Genomic DNA, 11,679 nt, shown 5'->3' with positions numbered 1-11,679 from the left:
CTATTGATCACAGTGCTGCAGAAGTTCAGATAATACCCTTGAGGAAAGCAGCCAGTCAACCCAGTAATGTGCAACTGCAAAAATCATTCTAGTCTTCTCGAATGCAGATCGATTAGTGGATGGTATCAGCAAAAAAAAATGCTGCAGAGGATCTGGAGCAAGGTGCATGTTGCTGCAGCACAGAATCTGGCTTTACCGTTGCCAGAGGCGGTCCTGGCTAGTTTTACGCCCTGGGCGAAACCATCCCTTGGTGCCCCCCCCCCCCCCCCCCCCCCCCCCCCCCCAAAAAAAAAAAAAAAAAAAAAAAAACCCACCAACGAACAAACACAAGAATATATCATAATCAGTGTTGGGGGGGTTTCTTTTAAAATGTATTCCCCTACAGATTACTGATTACATGTCCCAAAATCTGTAATCTGTAATGCATTTTGATTACTCAAGTAAAGTAATACTAATAGTACTTTCTGGATTACTTTTAGCGTATTTCAAAATCACCTGCCTGAGTGCCTTTAACACTGTATTTGATCTTACACATGATCTTATAGGCTACCGTGGTTCCTTTAAATTAAATCATCAATAAATGTGTTGTCAAACCACAGTTTAATTTGTTATTGATCATCCAGCCTCATTTAAATGATTATTAAAAATAGCCAATCACATAAAATTATAGGCTTAGGCTATATTAAAACTGAGCAGCTTGACTACAGCCTCTGAACCTCTAAAAAAAATACACAATTTAAAATAGTTTTTGTTTGTGAGTGTAGGGCCAGCAACATGATGATATTTTAAATATAAAGTAATGACAGGAACCACTGTTCCATCTGTAGGCTAAACTAAAAATGTGCTTAAACTCACTTCTCTGCTGAAGTCGGTGTGGTTTTGGAAACAGCGTGATGTTGCTCATTATAAACATCATGTCAGTCCAGGATCCGTTTAATAACGTGATCCTGTCGCAGTTCATTCATGTTGTTTACCAGAGACCGGACATTGAAGAGGAAGAAGAGGAATATTGCTGGGCATCCCATAGCAACATTACCAAAATGAAGCCAACTTCAGGGCGAGGAGTTTAGCGCTTAACCCTCCTTTCTTTCCCCGCATGAGAGCCCTCTGGGCCGGCGGAGCATCCGACGTGAGACCTCAGCAGTCACAAGTTGATCCCCCACTCCCCCTTGCCTCCTCTGACACACACACAACCTGTAGTAGGCTACATGACTCTCAGCAGCAAGTTGAGGTGACATAGGGGCGCCCCAGCGACCACTCCACTAACTTGACGGCGAGTTTTTTTTTTTTTTTGGAGAGCGCTCCTGCGCCCTCACAAAGATTGCGCCCTGGGCGGTCGCCCACATTGCCCATAGCTCAAACCGGCCCTGACCGTTGCTGTGTTGTTTCCTTACGCTTGTTTTCTTGGCACTGCACACCATCAATTAATGGTTAAATGCCATCATCAAGAAATAGTGAATGCAGAACGAATGGCATTCTGCTGCTGTCGCTATTGTGTCAGCTATACATCAGATTTTCAGAGGATTGGAAATGCTCACACAATAGAGACTGATGGGACGGGAAGGGAATTATATTTTGTTGATTTGGAAGAGCTTGAGCATTAGTGCCTCACAGATTGTGGCACCAATGTGTATGGCTTAGTTGGTTAATTAAAGTTTTGAAAGACATAAAAATACAGACACACAGACACGCACACACATGCACAGTCTGGAATAGAGACAAGCCCAGCAGGGTCCCACCAATGACAGTCAAGGACACTGCCACCAAGCCGACATGATTATCCTGTAACCATCCAGCTATAAGGGAGGGGACTGCTAATGAACAGCAACATCACTTGTTCACTCCAAGACCCTCCCTTCCTCTCTTTCTCTCTCTCTCTCTCTCTCTCTCTCTCTCTCTCTCTCTCTCTCTCTCTCTCTCTCTCTCATACACACACATGCACATACACAATTGCCTTCTCTCCCATGATCTCACTGACTAGCAATGGCTATAAATCATATGCTCAACTGGCTCTCACTCAATTCAGTTGTGCTGTCCTATTCCCCAGTTTAATGTGTATGCATATACTGTACAAACACTTTAACATAGAAATCTTAAACTTTATTATTTAAAGTGCGCCTCTCAGTTGCTCATCACCTGATCTTTCCTTTTTTTTCACTCTTTCTCTGCCTCCAGCTTCAACATCTCTGGCACCAGTCTGCAAAACGTCGTCACACAGAAACACATGCAGCTAATTCTCTTTCAGCTTTCTGATAAATGATGCTTTTGATTGGTGTTTGATTGCTTCAGCCAATTAAAACTGTTTCTTCTATATTATGCAAAACAGAGCTGCAAAATTTAAGAATTTACAAACTCCACTAAAGGTAGTTGAAACATTTTTATAGCAAGATTCGTATTGCTGAGATGAGAATATTACATTATGTTACATTTCAAGCTTGAGGCAGAGTTGGGCGACGAATTAGCATTTGGCAGAGAACTGCAACAAATGTGACGAGCAAGGCTGGAGTCGAGAGAGGATGCTGAAGAACGTGGTTCCTCCTTTGTTAGTTACTGGAAGTTTATTTGACCTTATTCCAACTTTGAGCAGGCTTTGAGTTTCTCTTTTTATCCATGTGTGTGCATGTCAGTGTGTGAGTGTGAGTTGCCGTCTGTTCATGTGCAGAGGTCACCTCCTGCCAGGAGCATCTGGCTAGATAGCATGAAGCATGGGTGTTTAGACTCACACATACACACAGCTAGGAGATGAGCATAATGCATGCATACCTGCTTTTGTTTCACCGTGCTCGTGTTCTGGGAAGTTAATTAGTCCTAAACTGTAAGTATGTGATTGGCACAGGTAGTCAGAAGATACTTAATTAACCTTTGATTTGTCTTCATGCAAACATGCTCCCCTTCACTTGCTCTTGCTTTTTCTACACATTTCCCTGCACAGTGCACTCTATCGCATCTCTCCAGATGGTGAGCATGGAGTTCTTACAGTACAACACAACTGTGCCTTCTGTGGTAAGGCTTGATGCCAGAGCAGTATCCTACAATAAGTAGAGCAAGGTTGCCTTTGTTAAGTGCCACTATCAACTGAAATGTGTTTAATAAAACATTCACACCAGGCACTATGCTTCCCTTTTTGTCAGGTGATTTTCACACCTCTGAGTATGTGGTAGTAGAGACTGTTAAGCCATCTTAATTTTGAACAACAAAACAATTTCAGCTCAACTAGAAAGACCAGCTGAAACAAAGTTCTGCTCAATGCTTTACAGCCTTCCACACTTCAACACTACTCAGTGCTTGATTCAAAGTCCCACCATTGAGGCAATCCAACCCTAGATGGTGGAGTGTGTTTGGGTGATCTCCTTATGGCGTGATCTCCATTTTGTATGCCACCCCTTTAAGACTTAACTTCCCTTTCTGTCTGGGTGCTTCGTCCGTTCAGTGCAGAACAGATAACATGTGGACCTGCACAGCTGTTCCTCCGCCGAATGTAGAAGACTCTAGACTCTATGTGGGAAAAATCAGTGCCATTTAAATCGCAAAAATCGAATCAAAAATGACCCTAAATAACCCTCTCAGTCGCAACAGTTACACTGACTGTGTTATGTGCACAGGCTGCACTGTGCCTAAGTCTGAATGATGCTTTACATGAAAGTGTCAGATAGCCGAATCAGTGTGACCAACTGGATTTATTCTCCGTCATTTACTTTTGGCTTCATTCGGCTGCAGAGTCTTTTTTTTCCCCCCGTCTTTTACTTGACTAGCTTTCTTCACTGTTTTTTCCCAGTTTGTTGCGCTCTCCTGCTGGCTTTGTAGAGGCTTTAGACAGGAAATTGGACTGCTACTGGGTGGGCAAAAACATTACCCCTGTGCCATGAATGTGCCCTGACTCATTTGAAATAAATTTGTTATCTCTCTTTCTCTTACTCTCCAGCCCCCTCCCCTCCTCTCTCCTTAATTTGCTGCCCCCCACTGTTATCTCAGTTGACCAGTGGTAGAGGTCTGGGCAAAGCTCTGCTGTCCATCTGTCCGTATTGTTACCCATAATTATAGTCCAGACCCTTTCCTAGCTTTTTCTTTTCAAAGTGGATAAACTAAATTGCTTGCAACGGCACTGTTGCCCCCAGACTCCCCCTCTCCACCCCCAAATCTGAGCCAGCAATTTTTTTTTGTTGATCAAGGCCATTGTGTAAATTGCAGTACGCCTCTTAAATACCCCTGTTACCGACCCTCTTTGCATTTTCTTACTTTACTTTCTTTACTTTCTTTCTAGTCTGCAGCTCATGTTTAATTTCGGCCTTGTATGATTTAATCATTGATTATCTTCACCAACTCTGGTTCCCTCTCTCTCTCTCTTTCTCTCCCTCTCTTGTAGTTTTTTGTTTCTCTGATCCACATTTTCTCTTTTGTTTTTCTCGCTTGCTTTCAGTGAGTCCACCCTCATCATCTTCATTTCTTTTTCATTCTCTTTTCTTTCTCTCTCTGTCCCTCATTTTCTCTCTGTTTGTTTAATTAGGTCGCTGATTGTCCTGTGATGTGTGGACTGCATAGAAAAAGCTGTCACAGGAGCTCAGTTCTGGATCACTGCCTCCTCCTTCTCCCCCATTCTACCACTCTTTCTCCCCCTTTCATAAACAGCACAGTTCACTTACTCACTCATACTCCCACTCACTGTGGGAGTTACAGCATTGCATTACACTTGGGTTGATTCACCAAAAAACTGTCTGGAAATTATCACAAGGGGACACAAACTGCTAAGGGACTGCACTGTTTTGAAGTTTTGTGAGATATGTCACTAGTATATTCGTCAACATCATGTAAATGAGAACAGTTATATTCCCTTGGAATTATGAATGACCAGTCCTCAAACTTAGGAAAGGAGGCTCTGTGAGAGGAAAGTAAATCATTGTTTTAGTTGTTGTCATTTCAACTAAAAAATCAATGATTCATTTGAAAATACTTGGAATCATTCATGTTGATACTGCGGTGTAACGTTGTACCTACAGGAAATGTATCTTTATGCTTTTGTATTGCAAAAGGTTTTGTATCGCAATATTTTGTTACACAACTACTGATGATGAAAATGATTCAGCGTTGTTTTAGTTCTGACGTTAGCCACTCCAACTGTGGAGAAAGTACAGAGAAATAGGCTTAGGTTGATAAATCATCCGTTTCTTCTGTTGCTTGTAAGTTATAGTACGGCCTTGAGGAAGATGATACTTACACAAACTGTTTCAACAGGTGTTTCAGCAATATTGTATCCCCCGCAGTGTCATAACAGGATGATATACAAAGACGCACAACAACCACAGCTGGCTCGTAACCTTTTCTCCATGTAAACGAGAACTGTGAGTGAATAAAGGAATCCTCTTACTGTAAACTCAGTAAACTTCCTGCGTTCACACTCAGGTGTTTTTATACCACACCACTGCTGCGCTGATTTCTCTGTGCATATTTGTGTGTGTGTGTGTGTGTGTGTGTGTGTGTGTGTGTGTGTGTGTGTGTGTGTGTGTGTGTGTGTGTGTGTGTGTGTGTAAAAGAGTGTTTGTGAGTATTTGTTGTATTGTTTATCTCTTTGGAAAGTCCATTTATATTCCATGGCCTTGGCCAATGAGTTCTTTCATGGTTCAGTGTTTTCTCTTCTGTCTGTCAGGCTAATTACCATCCATTGTCTAGTTGCATTGTTTCAGTCCACCTCACACCAACTACCCTCCTTACCCACTGTAACCTTTTATTAGAGGAAGTGAAGCTCTTCCTCTGAAGTGTCACCTGGCACCAAAGGTTTGTTATAATGGTTAATATTTTGTTTGGTTAATGTTGCAACTTCTTTGATTCTGACCATCCTCTTCTCTACAGTAAGTCCTTCTGTTCTCTCTCTCTCTCTCTCTCTCTCTCTCTCTCTCTCTCTCTCTCTCTCTCTCTCTCTCTCTCATCCATGTTTTTAATCAGAGCCAGACTTGTCGTTATTTTCCTCTTCCTCACTTCCTCATTGATTCACAGTCACCTGCTGTCCCAGTGGGCTGGTAGCGGTTTGATAGATGGATGGTCTTGTCATGTATTGATCATCAGGCTTTGATCTCTTGTCGATCAGATGTTGGCTGGGCCTGCTCAGCATACTGACACAAGACTCTGTGTTGTTGTTCTGTCTCTTTGTGTCAATGTTCAAAAGGAAGAAAGCCTGAATGTGGTTGCAGAGTTATCGTCAGAAAGCTGAACTGTTTAAGCCAATTATGTTTGTCAGTGCTGCAAAATGGAAAACATCAGGTCATCACAACACTACACCGGCTAATGTTTTATACATGATCCATACACAATGCAGTAGGCCTGCTTGGATGAAATGAATTTGATATAATGAGCAGCTGGGGCTGCTACAATCAGGACAAAGCCTTAAAGGTGTTCAGAAATGTCCGTTTGTCCTGTTTGTCACACTGAGTTTCCAAGAGTTTTCACATGTGTTTACCCGAGTAAGGAAAACAAATTTGATTGGTCGTTATCGAGTGGGTGGGATATTCAATGTTTGGGGCGAGACCGAGCTCGGTGTGTGTGTGTGTGTGTGTGTGTGTGTGTGTGTGTGTCTCAGACATTTGATTGATGGAGGATGACAGATCCAATATCAGTGGCTGATGAATCGTGAGCAATGTGACGCATAATTTGTGCGCCTGCATTATCCAATGTGAAAAAAACTACCCCACTTTCATCCCAGATTTACTCGAAAATAGAATTTTGCACAAAGTTTGGCCTACATCGTCTGATAGATGAGTTATTACACTAATGTTAGGACCCACAGTGGGCTCAAATTCAATGTTCTTTTCTGTATACAGCTTTAAGGCACACCCTAACCCTAACCCTGGGGCATCCAGATTGTGTGATGTTGAAACTGAACATAGACATAGACACATCCATCTTTGAAATTGGATTTGAAGAATGAGAATTTTTGTGTTATGAAGATGGCATTGGCATGAGACAGATGTTGGAATGACTACAGCAGCTGTTCTTGGTTTTGTACATTAAGAAATAGTCCTGAAAATAAATAAACAAAAGCGCTTTCCAGCTTCTTCTGGACTGGCGGCTTAGTTTGTACACAGTTGCACCTCAATGCCATTGAAGTTATGTTACTGAAAGCACTTTAAACTGCTATAGAATCAGCTTTCACATTTATGAACACCACCAGGACCCACCCTATACTTTGCCTATCAAAAATGAGAAGTCCTTGTTCCTCATGGCCTTTTTATTTGTTCATAGGGAAATGGGTTTTGTGTTTGCTTTGACTTGGAAAATACAAATATACAAGCTTCCACTTCTCACCACTTTATAAACATTTGACACCTGCCTTTTATTCATAACTATGACAGTAGAGTAGATTGTGTCCTTCCATAAACAGATGCAATCCAATCATGTGAGCAGTAATCAATACCTACACAACTATGTGAGAGTTTTCCCTGCAGGCACTACTAACCCAGTGGCCTGTTTTCAATTGTGTTTGAGCCATATTGTCACCAACATATTGATTTCTCATGCTGTTGGAAGTGGCTCATCCTCCAAATGTTTGAGCTGCAGGATTCCTTCAAAATATTGTGTATTACAGGCAGGATAAATTACTACATCAATGGAAACAAAGAGTTCAGTATTTATTAATGCTTAATGTTTAATAGTGTGTAGGCCTACTTATTATAAAGTGTTACCGCCTATGTGTACCAGAGACGTTATATAAGGACTTTGTGTGTACTTGAGTGTTGTGCTACTACGGTGTCGCTATTGTCACTTCCGTGTTTGTCTAGACAGGAAAAGTGTTCAGTGTGTATGTGCATTGCCTCCCGATGAAGTATAGTGACATAGTAAAGCAAACCTGAAATGTTTTTTGTTCAGATGGATTTCTCTGCTCTGTTTTGCCTTTCTGCCTTCGCTTCATGTTTCTCGTGCGAAATTCATCTTCGACTTATTTCAATTCTAGCACTGAGACTCAGTGATTCATGGTCTGACTTTTTTTATCCAGACCGTCAAAGTTGAGATAGAATATTGCATCAGCAGTTTTCATCCCCACTCGCTCTCTCCCTGACGTGCTCATTCACACTCAGTCTGACCCTTCTCCTCTCACCACCTACACTGCCTACGCTGTCATTAGAGTGAATCACATTTCATGTTTATATGTTGTCAGATCTTAGACTCTCTAACAGATGCCAATCTAAATGTACAGTAGGCTATAGGTCTGCATAATAATAGAGGGTATGGTATGGTATGGTATGGTATGGTATGGTATGGTATGGTAGGGTAGGGTAGGGTAGGGTAGGGTAGGGTAGGGTATGGTATGGTAAATCTAACATATAAATGGTTAACATATAACAGTTATTTGTGACATATTATGTGTAGTTAGTGGTTATGCAAGAAATTACATACCTAATGCAGCACAGTGAGTCGATGCAATAATTCAGACTGGAGTTATGGAAATTCTAGGGCGAGGAGCACCAAAAGAATTCAGTAGGCTGGAAAATCAAGTGCAGTACAGAGGGTTAAATACCCAAGGCTGGTTGAACTGCACAGTTAAGGACACACTGAAGAACTGCTGCCCTTACAGTCTGGATGTACTCGTGAATAACAACATTATCACAGAAAACAAGAGAAGTACACGGCGGCAGTGCATGAAAGCATGTTAACCACACGTGAATCTGTGCGTGCATGTGCGTGTCCTCTCATATGCCCACTCCTCTGTGTATCTAGAAGAAGTCGCAGCACTGGAGTTATTGGCTTTCACACAGCTCAGCTCCAACGAGCAGCCTACCAAGCCACTGCCCCCTGAAGAGCATCCCTGCCTCGTTTATTTCTTGAATGCTTCCTCTGCTCTCTTTTTCCCTCTCTTATTCTGTGGGGCCTCTCCCTCTCATGCTCGATCCATCTCTCCCCCCACCCTCTTCACTCACTATCATTCGTCTTGCTGCATTGCGAACCCCAGCAGCTGGTTGAATCCCCACAGACCTGCCTCGGCTGAACTCTGCTACACACACATTTGTTAGATTTGTTTTTTGGGGTTTGTTTGTGTGTGCTTAGGTTTGTATATGTGTGAAGGTATGTTTGGGTTGACTTTAGCCCCCTGTCTGATTCAATGAGAGGAGTAGAATACAAATCTTTAAACCAGCATTTCCTCTTTGCCACCCACGGTCATCTTCTCTAGTGTCATCTTCTCTTTGAATAGGGTTAACAGAACTGTGATAAGACTTTGTGTAGCATGTCATGAAACCCAGGCCCTTGGCTCATAACTATGTGTTGCCATCTGAATGAGGCAGGTAGACATGAATAGAATTGTAAATGGCTTCTGTGAAAAGGGGGAAAGGGGCCAACCCTCTAACAAATTGCACATAAACAAATAGCCACAGGCCATTGGTTGAGCCACTGCCAACATCTTTGAGAAGTGAAGGAGAGCAAAAGCAAGAGGGAGAGAGAAAGGAGATTGTAGGAAGGGTGCATTCCTTTCCACATAATTAGGTTTCATTTGGCTCCCAAGGCTCGTGGATCATATCTTTCCTCCTCTTCATCACCTCACCACCTCTCTCACTCTTTCTCATCAATTCATGATGCTACTTGAAACAACTACTGGGAGCACATGGGCTCTCTGAAATTAAGAGAAAACCAAACATATAAGAGAGAGTGGGTTGGTGAGAGTAATAAGGTCACTGACATTTCCTTGTAATTTTACTGGGATTAAGTTTTGGCTCAGCTGCATCAGCTCTTGCCAGATGCAGCTGACTCATGCTGCTGTAACACAACGGGAAGTGTGGAAACTTGAACTAACACCATACAAACACAGAAACCGATATTCACACATATGCCCAGAATATGCAAAAATGTTGTCATCAGGGTGAATTGCATAACCAAAATAGTTCTAATGTTTGACTGAAACCTCCTGCTCAAGAAAAATGGGGATGCAAAAAAAAGAGACAAACAAACAAAAGCAGCGCTAAAAAAAAAAGAAGGAAAATAAACTATAGACACCATCAACTGTCTCTTTTTATTTCAAGTTTCAAAGAAACCGGAGGGGATTTGCTGTGGCAGTGGAGTGTAATGTGATTTATGTTTCCACAGCATGGGAAACAGATCCATCAAATGTAAGTAGGACAGCCGTATTATGGGAAGTAGCAACACTGACTGAGAGCTTATTGGGGAGGCTTGTTCAATCGGTCAAACGATGCAGGCATACAGCAAACATGACTTTGAAAATATTTGCTGTCACCCATAAAAATCTGATTTTATCAAGCAGTTAATGACCATTTATTAGAAGCAAAGTATTGCAACAGTAATTCTGAACAGCTGTTGGTGTATTAAAAAAAACTTGATCCACTACCTCAAGTAAAAGAAGGTAATCTCATCATTATCTTTACAGAAAATGTGTAGCTTCACACAAGTGTACATATTGATTTTAACCTGCTGAGAGTTTATGCATATTCCTCTAATTATAACCCTGACTGGGAACAAAGTGGAAAGGTGTTGATGCATGAGTTTACATTAGGCTAACAAAATACTACATAACTCAATTTTAACATAAGACTACTCCTAAGTATTGGCACCATAGGGAAGGACACTTCAAAACAAGACTATAGCACACATGATAGAGCTGGACAATGATAAGTCCTGGATCCTCTGTGCTGACTCCAAGTTGTTGTCTGTATCCCAGACTGTGATAAGAGCCTGTTGAGCATTCAACAAGAGCAGGAACAATTTTAGGGATTTTTAAGTACCAGCAAGAAGTGAAGATGGATTGGCAGCAGAAAGAGTGAACGAATGCCCTGCAGAGCTGAGATAAGAGTTTAAAAAGAAAAATGGTAAATATTAAACCCACACAGAGAATATTTCTTTCCAATTACTCATGGCTTCTGAAGAGTCTTTGAGAAATAACTTGTATAAGACATCAGGCAGTACCAGGAAAAACAGCTTTACATGTGTAGATTGAAATCCATGCATTTTTTAAAGGATTTCATAGGAGATTTGAGGATTTTCCTACTTCAAATCATGTGATTTTACAAATGAAATAGGAAACATGGAGAAAGTGTCTTGCATTGTGCAAAGTTTCACCCAACTGCACCAATATGTCCACTGTTTTAGGAGTGAGAAGAAATTGGGATGTAAAGACTTTATGTAAAAGCGCAGGGATAGTTTATATAATGATATTAGCTTGGTTTGTGTTTGCGGCTAAAGATTATTTTCTATTTCGAAATTAATTGCCAGTGTTTGTTATGTTTTGTGATACATCCTAATTTCCTTCTTTTCTTCTAGGACACAGCAGGGATTTTATTTTTAAACTGACAGTTTTACTGGAGTGAAATGAACAGCAAATGCCTTCAGCTGATGTGGCAACACCCTGTTGCTTCTTCCCTCTTTTCCACTCTGGTTAATTGTGACTAACAAATACGTGTCTTCTTTTGGACCGAATCTGCTGCATCACGTAAGACAAACTGTTTCAGTTTTAGTGTCAGTCACCTCCCTCCCCCCTCTTTACAGCCCACATCCACCGGCCTCCACAGCAGAGACAGACACAGGCAGGCAGGGCTTCATATGCAAATACATATAGCCTGAGTAGGTGGCAGCCGAAAGCAGAGTGTGCAGCAATGTGAGGACTCTAGCAAGCCCCACCCACAGAAGCCAGTTGCTAAGCAACCACCCGCAAGGGGGAGGTAGGGAGGGGGAGGCGGGGCCATGAATTCA

The sequence above is a fragment of the Trachurus trachurus genome (assembly GCF_905171665.1).
Source record: "Trachurus trachurus genome assembly, chromosome: 1".
NCBI classification, from domain to species: Eukaryota; Metazoa; Chordata; class Actinopteri; order Carangiformes; family Carangidae; genus Trachurus; species Trachurus trachurus.
Note: the sequence above shows the minus strand (reverse complement) of the source record.